At 45.6% G+C, this 14618-nt stretch overlaps 1 protein-coding gene across 5 annotated transcripts in view; it reads left to right on the top strand.

The window, feature by feature from the left end:
* Positions 1-1088: 1088 nt before the first annotated feature.
* LOC142472285 (discoidin domain-containing receptor 2-like) overlaps positions 1089-14618 on the top strand; it is a 140013-nt gene continuing 126483 nt past the window's right edge. For 2 of the 5 annotated variants that reach the window (XM_075579261.1, XM_075579260.1), the window contains exon 1: positions 1089-1432. The gene's annotated coding sequence lies outside the window, so the exon portion shown is untranslated. Of the gene's footprint in view, positions 1433-3726; positions 3746-14618 lie in introns of those variants that run through there. The other 3 variants (XM_075579257.1, XM_075579258.1, XM_075579259.1) reach the window with 2 other exon arrangements.

The following is a 14618-nucleotide window of genomic DNA, read 5'->3' as shown; positions in this document are numbered from 1 at the left end:
CTACCCCGCACTGATGCAGAACCTAAAATGTGCCTGTTTTCAGGTGCTCTACGTTGGGGGGTCTGTGTGCCTCGTCCATAGTGCAAGATGCGGAGCGAGCTACATAGCTCGCACTACAAACAATTGTGTGTATTCCAAAGCGCATGGCCATAGTGAGCGTGAACTTGCACATGCACGTGAGATACAAGGATACCAAAAGCAGAGGAGACAAAGGCTGCGTCCCCTGTGCCGCGGACTGCGCTCATGCTTGCGAGTGGTGACGTCACTAACTCTCCAACATGAGCACTGCACTGTCCTGCATCTTTTCCGATGAGCGGAGGGGAGGGGGCGTTGCCTAAACAGTGACAGCCGCTGATTGGCAGAGGAGGTCATGTGACCCCTCAGCGTGCCTCAAAGTCAATGAAATTTTTTTCAGCCAGCGCCCGTGAGCGTACGTGCACGCTCACAGGTGCACGCACGCTGTGTGAGCATGGTCAGTCAGACTTAAGCAAAGCGCGGTCAGCAGCAGCGAGGACGCAGCCATACTTGTTTGCTACTGCAGCCTGGTCATGTGAGCGGCTAACAGCCAATGAAAATGTAGTACGCTTATTCTGCTGTTCAAGTGACATTTTGTCAGTGGAGTTGTGTTTGCTGTGAGAATATGGACAACTCAACTATTAAAAATGTGATTTCTGAGGTTTATAAACGTGAACCTTTAATTCATACCCAGGCAGAAATCTCAATGATAATTTATGGAGAGAAATTTCTGATGTGTTGTCCATTATTTGTATATAATTGTCAATTTAAAAAAAAAATTGTACTGTACAATGCTTATTTCAATGCATCACATTTTATAAAAAAATATTTTTAACAAGGCATGTTTTCATGCATGGCGTAGTGTTTAAATATGTTTGCAGAATACTTCTGTAAATTGCATGGCATTATGCATTTTATTTATTTGCTAAAGGTGTGTTCTCATTCATGACACATCATGGCCCCCGAGCGATCGCTTTCCAAAAACCTACAGTCCACACATCGCCAGAGAGGAAAGTAGCACTGTAGCACTGTAGCACTGTAGCACTGTAGCACTGTAGCACTGTAGCACTGTGGCACTGTGGCTCTGTAGCACTCTCGCTTGCTTTCACTATGGACAAGGAAAGGCTTGAGTGCTTTCATTCTATCGGCCAAGAGCGACTGCACCTTTAAAAGGCAGAACCGACCCCATCACCTCCCTCCTCTATCCCTCCTGCTCCTCCCTCTTTTCTTGTCTCCAGCCGGAAAGGGGGATGTGATGTAAAAAAAATCCCAGTGAAACTTTTGGAAGATCTGTGGGATTGTTACAACAAAACAAAAAAAAAAGACGCTGTTTGGAGCTGGTCAAGATACAATTTTAATAAAGCGGATTGAGAGGACAAGGCAAAGGAATCCCATAGGATCTTAACTTTCCCTCCAGGTCAGTTTGAAACTTTATTCTCTGGTTGAAATGTGGTTGCATTCGCTGCTGTGTTAAGCCCAGTGTGAGAAACATTAGGAGGTCTGAAGTAGGCACAGCTGCAAACGTGGATCTATTCCGGTGCTAAAGAAAACAGCGTTTCACAAAACCAATCCCATGGAAATGAATACGATGCAGATGGTTGGGCCCCAGAATTGTACCACTTTTTGCCGTGATACATAGGGGTCTATATGTAGCACGGCAAAGTTGGGAGTAGTTTTGGGGCAGAAAACTGCACAATATCAAAGAAAAAAAACCTATTGCTTTCAATGGAACCTTTTCCTTTGTATACGGTGGGGTTATAGAATCGCTCCACTTCTGCCTTGATACATGTCCCTCCTAGGACCCTAAGGACTAGGTCTCGTGTCTTTTTCTCGGTCTCCCAGTTGGGCAAAATTTGGTTCACAAAACTCCGCTGTTTATTAAAGTCTTGCGGCTGCCAAAACGAGTCTGGGAAACGGCGCGCTGTGTGCGCCGGGGAAAAGGCATCTCGTTGAAAGCTTGTAGATTGTAAGCTCCTGGGGGCAGGGCCATCCTTCCCTATTGTAACAATTTATGTTGTTTGTTTTTGTTGGTTTGCGTCCCCCCAGCCCTATTGTACTGCGCCACGGAATATGTTGACGTTATAAATTATACTAAAGTGAGTTTTTCCTTTTTTGATTTAAATCTGGTAGAAATTCTTTTGCGCTGTTTCGGCCCCAGTTTTGCAGCCTAGATACTTTAGTAAAATCGAACTGCCCCATCCCCCCCTTTACCCTTTCAGCGCCCTATAGAAAGGCAGCCTTTGGAAGCTTAATTTCTAGGGGGGGGCGTTCACGATCTGGACCGTGAACTAGACGGAAAAGGGGGGACCGTCCCCTTCACACCAACGAAAGGAGGAAGCGATCGTGTGAGCCCCAGTACCAGGAGGGGCCGTGGCAGGAGTCCAGGGCCCTCAGGCACTTAAGGGGTTAATAGATCTGGTGCAGTTGCCAATAGTGAGACTTCGATACACAGATATCTGGGTGTTGTGTTTTAAAAGTCACATTTAAATCAGGATGGATCACCTGAGCGTTAATTTTGTCTCATACTGTATACGTTGGGGGGTGCCAAATTTTTGGGGGAGGAGGGGGGCGCACTCTTCCCCAAAGCATTTTAAATTAAAATGCCGGGGATCGCATGCGAGGTCTCGGTTACTTACCTTGTCTCTGGTGGCGCAGCGCCACAAATGACGCTGCCGGGGGGGGGGGGGGGGGGGGTTTACACGACATGATGTCAGAAAATGCTGGAGAAAAGGGGTGGGTGGGGTAAGAGCGGGCAGCAAATGAAAAAGTTTGCGCACCCCTGCTGTATAGCACCGAGTGTACGCAGAGCGGTTTTTGCACTTCCTGCCCTGCAGAGCTTACACTCTAACGTTGCTGCCTGAGGCACTAGGAGATAAGGCGACTTTCCCAAGGTCACAAGGAGAGATTTGAACTGGTTTCACCCACTTCAAAGACAGTGACATTACCAGTGAGCTGCTTCCAATGTATTTGAAAGATCATGTCCTGGGGTTTGTGTGACTGCGGTTAAAGTGCCTTACAAACAAAGCAGTGGTACTGTGGCTGACTTCCAAGAAATGCTCAACGGGTTAAACAACGAGCCTGTGCTTTTATACCAAGGTTATTTATAACATTTATCATCTAAAACAATGAGTGAGTGAAAAAAAAAATCAATTTTCTTTTGGAAAGTTGTCGTAGGTGTAATGGTAGGGTTGTAAATAAATAATTAGTGGTCCTCCGAACCCCTTGGTAAAAGCTGGTTTATATTGCATTCTTAACCCCTTCAGTGACCAGATCCTGCACAGTATACTATATCAGGGGTGGCTAGTTCAGTCCTCAAGGGTCACCCACAGGTCAAGTTTTCAGGATATCCCTGCGTAAGCACAGTTGGCTCAGTCAGCTGACTGAGCCACTTGTGCTGATGCAGGGATATCCTGAAAACCTGACCTGTTGGTGGCCCTTGAGGACTGGAGTTGGCCACCCCTGCACTATATAGTCTTCAGTTACCCTTTGTTCTTGTTCAAGCAGCAATCCTGCCTACAGTATAATCAGTATTTTTATTTGACCAGCATTGGAACCAGGGGGTCCTTTTTGGAGTTGGTTCCAAGATGGTTACTGTACAGGCGTTCTCACCGGGCACTTAAATGGTCCTCCAATAGGAAGCATGCTGCGGCTTCCTATTGGCCCAGGGACCAGATGTGACGGCCGTTTTTAATTTCCTTGGAAGGAGCACAGACACCGGTAACTTAAATTAGTGAGTATCTCTGGTCGGAAGGGGGTCCCCTAAAATAAAAAAAATAATCCAAATGCAATCAGACAGAGCTGCTGATATGAAATGCAACAGGTATTGCATTGTTTATTGAACGTCTAGATTTGTTGTACGGTAGGATGTGAAATCTTTTAATGAACCGGCATGACACAGCCTCATAGATGGTGTTCAAAGCTTTCAGAATCTCTCGGGTCTCTTCTTCAGGTGTAGTGTAGCAGCGCAGAGGGAAGAAAGGATTTACAATATGTAGGTCAGGGTTTCTCAACCAGTGTGCTGGGGAAGCGCGATGTTCCGCGATTCTCTGTCGGGGCTGGCCCGACCCCAGGGGGAAGAAATGTATGGACATAGAGCGCTGCCAGATATAGGGACTGAGATCCGCCTGGCCTCTCTCGGCATGGCGTAGAGGAGAGACGCCTCTTCATCTCCAGGCAGCACAGGATGCACCCGCTGAGCAGCTGACATGTTTGAGTTGTGCGAGAAGGTGGAAAGGAATGAGTGAGGGATTTGTCTGGGGGGGTGGGTGTGTGAGATGGTTTTGTGTGGGGAGGGGGGGGAAGGGAAGCTGGTGTTTGTGGGGCAAAGAACATGGAATATCCGAGAGATTTTGGTCTAATCTGGGTTTGAATACACACAAGTACTTTTAATGTTTCTGAATAGATTTTAATTTAACAGGTTATGTCTTGTTGAGTAAACTAATTTAAAGGGATTGCTTCTGTATTTGATTTCAGCCTTAGCTGGAAAATGTGTAATGTTTTCCTTTCTTTCCCATATACAAGTTTCTTCCCTTTAATGCTTGGCAAGGGGTAACGAGCAGATTTCCTTTAATATGAAAAAATCCAGTTGAAAGCAATAAGGTTTTTGATGGGATGAGTGCAGTTTTTGATGTAAATTGCATTCATTTTGCAAAGAAACACTTATGTGACTCCTAAGAGCAGTGATGGAAAAATCCTTGTCGCCTGGCCCCTAAAATCCCCCCTTCCCCCCCTCTGGCGCCTGCACAGTGATGACTGACCCGGTGATTGATGGGTTAGTCACTGTTGTGCTGCTTGGGGAATAGTGAGGAGTTAATGGGGGGGGGGGAGCAGAGGCGCAAGGGCTGGGGGCGGAACTAGTCACAGCGCTCCAGTATTCGTCCCGCCCCTGCTCTCAATGCCCATGGGGGATGTGTCTGTGTGTGAGAGTCTGGGTCAGTGTGTCACTAACATAGAGCTGCCAACGGGAGGGGGTTGCTGGAATGCCCCCCCCACCCCCCCGGCGCACTTAACCAAACACTGGCTCCTGAACATCCTATTTGGCTACTAAGTTTCCTAATTTTTTTTTGTCCATCCCGGCCTGAGTGAATGAGGTTGCAGGTTAGTATTCCGTTTTTTTGTAAAGCCAACCATTGTACACTCCCAAACGGAAGGTAACAAACGCTGATCTTGAGGGACAACTTCTAGAGCTCTAAAGCGTAAACCAATTGGCATCCCTGCATGGTGGTCAGCGAAATGTAGAGCTAAACCACGTCCTTTTTTTCTCTTCACTAATCAAACGATTTGTATTTTTAATGTCATTGATCTGTTAACCCATGGGTATTTTCAAAGCTGTAACGGTTTTTTCAACATATTGTAACCCTCAAGGACAAGTGATTACATATACCAAAAATTTGGACCAGCAATGAATAAAACTAGGAACTTTTATATTCTTTCCCTGTGGTCTCTGCCTTGACCAACTATCACTAGAGTATTCACAGGTGGTGTTACGTAGCCAGCCTCTATTTAAGGCTTCCTATTATGCCCAATATACAACACCCTGATGAAGCGTAATGATGCGAAACGCGGAGTGGTTGGCATTTTATGATGTGACGTCTTATCCTGAGTGTCTCCACGAGGCTGCTGAAAGATCCGTCCTACCATCGGACTGGGTGGCGCAGTGTTTGTTACCTTCCATTTGTTAGTTCTGCCCCCAGCATTAGACATTGTGTCAGCCAGGAACCATGGATTCACGTTGAGGACGTTTTTCTCCCTTTTTTCTTTACCTGAACCAGGAGGTCCCCCAGAGCTAACCTGCACACCTCTGACCTTCGGGGAAACTCCCAATTCTTGAGATATTTGACAAAGATAGCCACGGGGTTACCAATAGAAAGTCGCAACGTCATCTCCCGATAATGTTGCGTCTTCCTATTGGCCGCTGAAGCAAGCTCTGATCCCACCGCCAAATAGTGCTCATCGGCCAAATATATATGTTCATGTATTCCATAGAAAGCACAATGTGCAGTGGAATTTATTGTTGAAGTTTTGCTTCCACCGCTTACATTCTTTATTGGCATTGGAGACTGTCTGTGTCTCAGGACGATACCCCCCCAGAGGTTAGGACACTGCGGATCATCTCGGAGACCCACCCCACCGCCCCCTCCCGGGTTCAGGTAATATGATAAATACCCCCCCTCCCAAAAAGAAGCACGGACTACGGCCGTAAGAAAGAAAATAATACATTTTCATAACGACTGTGACCAAAAACCAGTATCTCGGGAACCGGGGTCCGTGAATCAGCTCTGAGGGTACCCCCCTCCTAAACATCCAAGCAGTTTTATGGAGTCCCACTTTAAATCTGCCTCTGTCCTTAGTTCCCTTTTGTCCTAGGCAGACAGAACTGCTGATATGAGGTGGGTCTGTGTTGATGCATTAACTTGGTAAAACCACTGCAGGAATCCTGTGAGCAGTAACACGAGCTGGTGGAAATCCTACCATCTCTTGTCCCTCTGTGCCAGCTGCTTAGGTCAGGCATTTTAACAAGGCCACAAAAAATGTGAAGTGGTGAGGATGCAGGGTCTTACCAAGGCTTTATCCCATGGTACAGGGACACTGATTGACATGTTGCAGACTTAAAACCGTCCAGAAAACCAAAATAATGTAACTACTAGTTGGCTTCCCTACATACATGTAACCATGCTAATAGCAAACATTTGGCTGTTTTCATTTCCTTTGAAATTAATTACAAATTTTATTTCTTTGGATCCTCTGAATGGAGCAGTTTTTTATCAATCAAGTATATCCTATCCTATCTCTTTGTCACTCCCTGTCCTTATCAGAGAGTCAAAGTTAAGGGGAGAGAGGGAGGCTTTGCCTGGGCAAACTCTTGTTGAAGACACAGACCTCAAAAGGGTTGCAGTCAGCGTAAATTAAACCCTCTAGGAGGCATTGTCCCTCCTAATATGGCAGTTGGTGGGTACGCATTTTAAGGGGTTTACATCATGGATTATTATTTAACGCAGAGAAACGGACATTGATGGTAAAGACCAAGTATCCCACTTGGTCTGTTCATTACCCATAAACACTCCGAAATCTTCAACCCTAGTTTATCATGTGGTTTTCTGCCGAATGTTCTATCCCCATAGGGTTACCTGCCCAATAATTGTTATTAATTTATTGTATTTTGACCTCTTAGTTGCAAGACGAGCCATGCATTGCTGACCCAACTCCACTGTTTGATCTATCCATCCTCTAATTCAGGGGTGCGCAAATTTTTAAGTTTGCGCTCCCCCTTGCCTATGCCCCCCCCCTCCATACCTGCTCTTTGGCTCCACGCATCATATGACGTCACAACGTCATGTGACGCGTTGCCATTTGACCCCACGGCGTCTTTGACACCACGTTGTCCTGGCGACGCGTCAGGGAAGTGCCAGCTGAGAGCAGGTAAGTGAAGTTGCAGAGGCCTCTCGCCTCCCCCGGCATTTAATTTACATGCCTGGGGGAAAGCATGGGGGCTTTGCAACCGCGCGCCCCCCCTTAGAAAATCCCACCCCCCCTAGGGGGCGCGCCCCCCAGTTTCTGCACCGCTGCTCTAACTAGTAGAGGGGAAAAGACATTTCTCAAGTGGCACTTGAACCACAAACCCCAACTCATGAGGATAGTGCATTACCCATTACGCCACCACGTCAAAACACATGCAAAGAGTATTCCAGGTCAAGGAGCGTTTCTTAGGCAAAGAATTATTTCCATTTCCAACTAACAACTGTTGTATTCCATGACATGGATTGTTTCTACAACGTACACATCAACTTGCAAGTTTCTGTCTTTTTCTCAGCAACTGTTTTTGCAGTGTGGAATACGTTCGCACCTTGTAAATAAGGGATGCTGAGAACATATGCTAAACTGTATCACATTTCCGTTTTGCAGACTAATCTCTCTACTGTACACACGCCAGTCAAATTACCGACCGATAATGGAATGCGTTCCTTCATTGAACTCTAAAGTTATGATTTTCCCATCCCGCAATCGTTTAGGGGCATATTCAAAGATCAGATAGCTAGCTATCCCTTGTAAATGGTGGTCTGAGGTCTGGCTTGGCCACTGGTCTATATAAAAGCACTTAGACCAGGAATGGCCAACCCATGGTCCCGACGGCATTTGGAATAGTCTGCCTGATGGACCAAAAAAAAAAGAAAAAATCGACTGAAAAATCTATTTTTAAGCAAAGGAACAATATGCATTCCTTAAAATTAATAAAACATGCCGGGGAAACTTATGAATATTTAGAGACATTTTTGTAAATGAACACAATTGTAATAATTGAACAATTCAAAATATAAAAAGTCCAAATCAATTTGAATAAAATGAATGCTGTCCAAAGGTAAGTGCCTATAGGCGGCAACATTTAAAATCCGCCACTGGTTATGGTGTAGAAATCTTTAACCTTTTACAGTCCACTAATGATGTACCTGGCACACGTGTGGCACACGCACACAGTGGCCCTTATGACGTGTTACGGGCACTTGCTAGTTTCTTGTCGGGTGATCCGGGATGGGGTTAGCCAGCCCAAACAAAGCAGAAGTGGAGCCACTTACACATCTGTCTCCAGCATCCGGGGCTTGGTCAGGTCAAGTGATCACTCCGGGACCGATCACTGGAAATGCCGTACCGCCGGCACTCTACAATCCCTAAGATTCTTGCCGTTTCAGGTGCAGACATGGCCCTTGACAGAGGGGGAGGGCCGGCACCCGGTTCTGGAAGTTGGACCTAACCGGAAGTGGGGCTTGACTTTTGTGATCGTCCACTCACTGGTCCCTCCTGCATTGCCTGGCTTTGGCCGTGCCTCTCGTCAACCGGAAAGGACCCGCCAGCCCCGTCACCCGCCTCTCCCGCTCTACAAGACCCCTCATGGCCGCTTAGTGAATCTTGGCCGATTTTATTGGATAGGGCGGACAATCTCTTTTAGGGACATTGATAACGGAAAGTGAAAGCAGAAATAAACATGAACTTCTAGGTTAAAGTGTTTACAAGCATTGTCCAGATAAACTTTATTTTTTAAACTGATTTTAAAATCATTTTTTTTTTTTAAATTTAAATATCCATCACTATGATTAAACCCAGACTTTTCGGCCAAAAATTCCCATTGACTCAAGGGAATTTTCGACCGGGAACAGCCATTTTGTCAGATATACAATACAAAAAAGTCGCGAATGGGCTCATTCTGTATCCGCAGACACGGACGATGAATGAGGGAAAAATGGCCGCTTCAGTGTATCGCATCAGCTCCTTTAGAATTGAAGTGACATTGCGTGTGGTCATTTCCACACTCTCTCGGTACAGTTGGTTTTTTTTGTACAGATGTTACATGTGTGGAACTCGCATTTGGGAATGTGTTGTGGCTGCACTTCTGAGCATTCTGCTAGTATTTTGTGGCAAGTGAAGGGTCTTGGGTGATTAAAAACATGACAGAGCCATTGTTTTGTTAAACCTGGAGCTGGGAAACTGTGCTGTTTCTCAGCTGTTCCAGTGCACAACGTAAAACCGAAAACTACAAAAACACCAATAATAGATCAAGGAATGGGCTGTAGATTTTGCTTTTTAAGCAGTACCTAATCCACAGCAAAATAACAAGCATCTGTAAGCGCCTCCCACTGAAAAATGTATTTATTTCTCTTCCCTCACTCCTCTGTGTGTGGTATGTATGTGTGTGTGTGTGTGTGTATATAATAAATATACATACATAAATACATACATCTCCAAATCAATGGCTCTAAGGAAAGTGATTAAAGATGGCGTGTTAGAAGACACAAAATATCCGTTTCCGTCCTCTATGGAAGATTCCTAGAGGACCGAAACGTTGGATATTTTGTCTTATAATACACTATATTCAATCACTGACCTTTTTTATGTGCTCTGTGTCCTTTTTAGAGCCATTGATTTTGGCGAAATCAAAATGTTATTTTGACCTTCTATGCTACATGCACTTGTCATTATCTGATTTATTATGAATTAGGTGTGCCTTCTGTTCAAGATGTACTGTAGTGTGTGTGTGTGTGTGTACTCTATATATAATGTATTATTTGTCGTATATTGAAGGGCCAGACAAAATGCACCTCTAATGCAACTATTGGGATTTTAGGAGCTGCCCATACAAAAATAGCTGCTGTAACCATCCCACACCTTCAGAGTATGAAGTCTTGTTCCATTATTCCTCTCTCTCCCTGAAAAATGCTTCCATCCTGTACCTGTGCCCTTGAAGTTTTTGAACATTTCCATCATATTTCCTACCCTCTCCCTCGTCTCTTCCTTGTTTGTGTGTTTTGGTGAGGGTTGTCTTGCAGGGGAGGGAGCATTCCTGTGGTAAGGGGGTCATCTCTGGAACATGTTCATCTGCTTTTGTCCTTGTTTTAAATGCTTCACCCCCTGTCTTGCAGATATACAACTCCTGCTTGTTTCCAGATGTCCTACTGCTCTTTAACTTCTTTGGCGCCATTAGAGCCACATGTTAAATTTTTTTACTGGTACAACATCTGGAAAAACTGACTTGTTTTGATCCATTTGACCTCTGTCAGGAGCTAGAACCTCTTAGGACATTCTAAGTTTTGAGATGTGGTTCCAAGACACGTCAACTTTCAGAGATTTTCTGAGTCTCACTGATTTGTATTTTTTTTGGAGCATCAATTTCTCAAAGACTTCAATGGAGTCTCACTGGTTTTTTTATTTTAAATTTTAATATTATTGAATTTTTTTTCAATCGCTATTTTTCAATGAAAAAGCCATGCGCCAAAACCCTCAGGTCACGGATGTCAGTCAGTCCTTTGGAGGTTGACATCTCCTGGGTACCCGTAAGGAGAAATGGACACATTTTATTTGTAACCCTTTTGCTGGCAAAGGGGGCAAGCAACTCATTGCCTTGAAATGCGTTGGTGGCTTTTCTTAGGTGGGACTGCATCTTATAACTTCTGAAGCTCGGATTCACATGTTGAGAGGTTCTTCGTTCAAAGGGCCACACCCTCCTAGGACACCGTGTACTTATGATGGTGACATGCTTATGGGGTTTGGCTGATGCCTTTTTTTGTTAGCCAAATCCAACACCTTAAAGTTGAGCGTACACAGGCTGCAGCCAGGTCGAAGTGAAGCGCTCATGATTAGCGCGATCAGAGCGATAACTCTGAATGTGCTTGCCGCGTGTGCGTGCACGCGAGCTTGCTGCTTCCCGAGACAGTCAAATGTGATATTGCTGCTCGCTGATGCGTCACGTGAGCAGTTCTCCCAATGAGGGCGAACCTGCTCCGTCGCGGCCGTGCCCCCAACAAACCCCCCCCTCTCCCCCCGCACGCGCAAACAGGACACAAATCGGCGGAGCAAAATGAGCGCCGAGCTCGTGCGCCAGCGGGCTCTCATTCACCCTGGCCGCAGCCTAAAGCTCAGTTGCCCCCCACCCCTTCCCCTTTATCGGCTCTCTGGTAAAGACAGGATTGGCTAAGGGTAAATAAATCCCTTGATTATCAAACACTCCGAGGCCCCCTAAGAAAAGTGAAAAAAAAATCAAATATTTGCTATAAGCATAGATAGATTACTTTTAGGGGAGCCAAATGACTTTAAAAGGTTGTTTTCTTGTTGGCTTTAACCCCTCTTAAGATCTCTAATGTTGCATTGGCAGCAGGAACTTTATCCTGCACCGTTGGCCTGAGGTGAGACATGGGCTCCATGCTGTTGGTTGGTTTTGGCCTTGTCCTGTGTTGTAATAACCTATTCGCAGTTCCTGAGATCACTTGAGGCCTGGAGGGACGGCTTGTGGTGCCCTCAGAGCTGTAGAATGTTTCTGACTAATGATCGGATGCCTCCCTGTAAATCACTGTAAAGCATAACCAGACACCGTTACTCACACTTGGGCTGGCACACTCATTAAAGGGGCAGTCCACCCCACCCCCCAATATGCATCGTTTGAAACCCACCCCCCAATATGCATCGTTTGAAAGCGAGTTCCCTGTGATGCTCTTTAAAGCAGCAGGGCCAGCAGTGTTATTTTGACTCGAAAGCCAGCAGTCTTCCGTCGGTGCAAGGGTTAAGCAGGGCCATTAAGACCTATGCCCAGTATTCCAGTATGCAGATGGACTCTGCAAGAGGTTGGGCTGTACAGGATAGGGCCCTGGGACTCCGCACACTTGGGGCACAGCAGAATGGCACATGGGTGTTACAGTATATGGCCTATGGAGGGACTGGCCCCTGCAGCTGTCCTCCCCTGTGTGCTCATTTTGTGTCATATTTATTAAACATTTTGTATATTTTATACAATTATCCCTTTCTTTACTTGCTAAAATGTTGCAATAAGCTGGAAGGAGTAACAGGGAACTGGGGGGGAAGCAATTTGCAACACATCACCAACAATGGTTGTGTTGTACGATTTTGTGACAGGATGTAGACATACCTGAATGTTTTACGATGCCACCGAGGTATGAAGTAATTTGTTCTGAAACCACAGGGATGTCTTTATGTAAAGTCCGTTTAATTTAGTTTTGCCTTTATTTTTATTGCCTTTTCTTTATACTAGAGATGTCAGAAACTTTCGTATAAGATCTCTGCAAATAAGTGGTATTTTAATGAGCACATATGTCTCAGACAGGCCTGCAACTTCCATTATCTCTTGGCATACAATGTTTCCACTGCTACCAGGGATTCTGGGTATAATTGCGTTGCTTGACTTCGGAACCTGCTTTGCTGCTCCCCACAACCTTTCCCCCAAAACATCCCACAAATAAAACACCCACACACCCACACACACGTCTGGAGGTACAATGACCGCAGCTTTTATTAAAATACAGCAAAAGGAGAGCTGATAACCCTGCCAGAGTGCTCCACCCACCGATAAGGCCAATAAAGTAAGGTGGGTCCCAGGATCTGCTCCAGTGCGCCCGCCCCCCTTTTCCAAGCCTACCCCTCTTGAGGTGCATTAAAAATAATGGGGACTGCTGCTTCCATGTCAGTAGTATAAATGACTGGATAGAATTTGTGTATAATTTAGGACAGGGGTGGCCAACCCGTGGCCTGTGCAATGGCATTTGAAAAAGCCCACGTGATGATACTTGGAGATCAGCCGCTCAAGGGGGTGGGAACTCCACTGGTTTGCTCCTGGCTGCCGGGGCCTCGTGCGTTACTTGGGCCCCATCTTTCCTCAGCTGTAGGACCCTCTCATGCCACCCCCCCCTTTGACTTTTGCATCTGCCCTCTGCCGTGGGACTGAAGGCCTCCCCTCACTCACCCCGCCCCCCCCCACCCCACATGTACTGGGGGTTGTAGACTTCCACGTTATCTCTAACAACAAAAGGGGTCATTGCATATTAGTCTTGTCAACAAGTATTTTTTTTAACCTCCTGTGGCAGAGGAGCCAGCCGCGGACTGCAAAGCTTCTTACTTTTATGAGGCGGCGTCACATTTCTGAATTGTATTGTTGGTTTTTTTCATTGCCTACTTATCCTCTGCTTTCTTTTCTGTATGTAACAATGAGCCCTTTCAGCAAATAACCTGAGGTCCCATGAACCAAACCAAAACCCTACTGTAGATTTGCCAGTAGACAGTGTTACTAATGGAAAAGATACAATGTTATCTGGGACTGGCTTCCTTCCTGTTTCGTGTCTGCAATGACACACAGGCGTTGCATTCTGGTGTTATCTGTGGAGGTCTTGCAGAATAATTACTTTCTCCACACATACTGTATACTGTACACTAGTCCAGGCCAGGGCAAATGCTTCTGGTAAATGAATTAGAATGTTGTGGGGCCTGGAATGTGACAGATCCTTTCAGAACTACAGCTACTCACAACTATTTTCCGCACTCCAAAATATATCGCACACGTTACATGGGCCCTGTAACCTACTGTAGTGCCCCGATACAGAGGTGTGAAGGTGACCTTGTTGCATTTGCAATCTTATTTACAGCAGTCATAAATCTTATAGGGGTCCATGTTAAAATGGACAAGAAGCAAAAAAGTGACACACTGAGTGCTCATTTGCATGTAATTACCCAGAATCCCTGGCTGTTATTGGAAGCATGGTATGCTAAGAGTTAGTGGGGGGAAAGACTAGTTTGTTGACCTGTCTGAGACAGGTGAATGTGCTTACGAGTGGTATGCGCTGTACAATCATATTTTAAAATTCAATTTTTTGAAGAGATTTGTAAACTTGTAAAGCATAAAAAAAAAAACAAGTCTTGTTAATGGACGAGCACACCTCCATTATTCTACAATAATGTGATGTTAAGTATATGCTAATGAGATGTAAAACAGCTGTTGTTTTTGCATATAATTAGCTTTGACGTCTTTTCATATTATAGGTGACGTCACATTATCTGCTTTGACTTGGAGGCAATCTAAGGCCAGGTCCATAGCGCCTTCGCCTGTGCAGAGGAGGCGTGCGCAGCCGTGACGCCATCCGATTGAAACGGGTGCGTTTGTCGGCCGCGTCCGCACACCGCAAGGACGCGAACATTGCCTTCTGTACGCTCAGCAGCACGGTCTGTGGTACCATGTCCCCAGCCTAAGAGGTGTTTAAAAAAAATACATTTAAATACAGGATTGAAGCAGGGGGTCCCCGGAACGGACCCCCAGCTTCTGGGATTCTTACCTCCGT

The sequence above is a fragment of the Ascaphus truei genome, chromosome 21 (assembly GCF_040206685.1).
Source record: "Ascaphus truei isolate aAscTru1 chromosome 21, aAscTru1.hap1, whole genome shotgun sequence".
Classification (NCBI taxonomy): Eukaryota; Metazoa; Chordata; class Amphibia; order Anura; family Ascaphidae; genus Ascaphus; species Ascaphus truei.
Note: the sequence above shows the minus strand (reverse complement) of the source record. Positions and strands in the feature narration are given on the sequence as shown.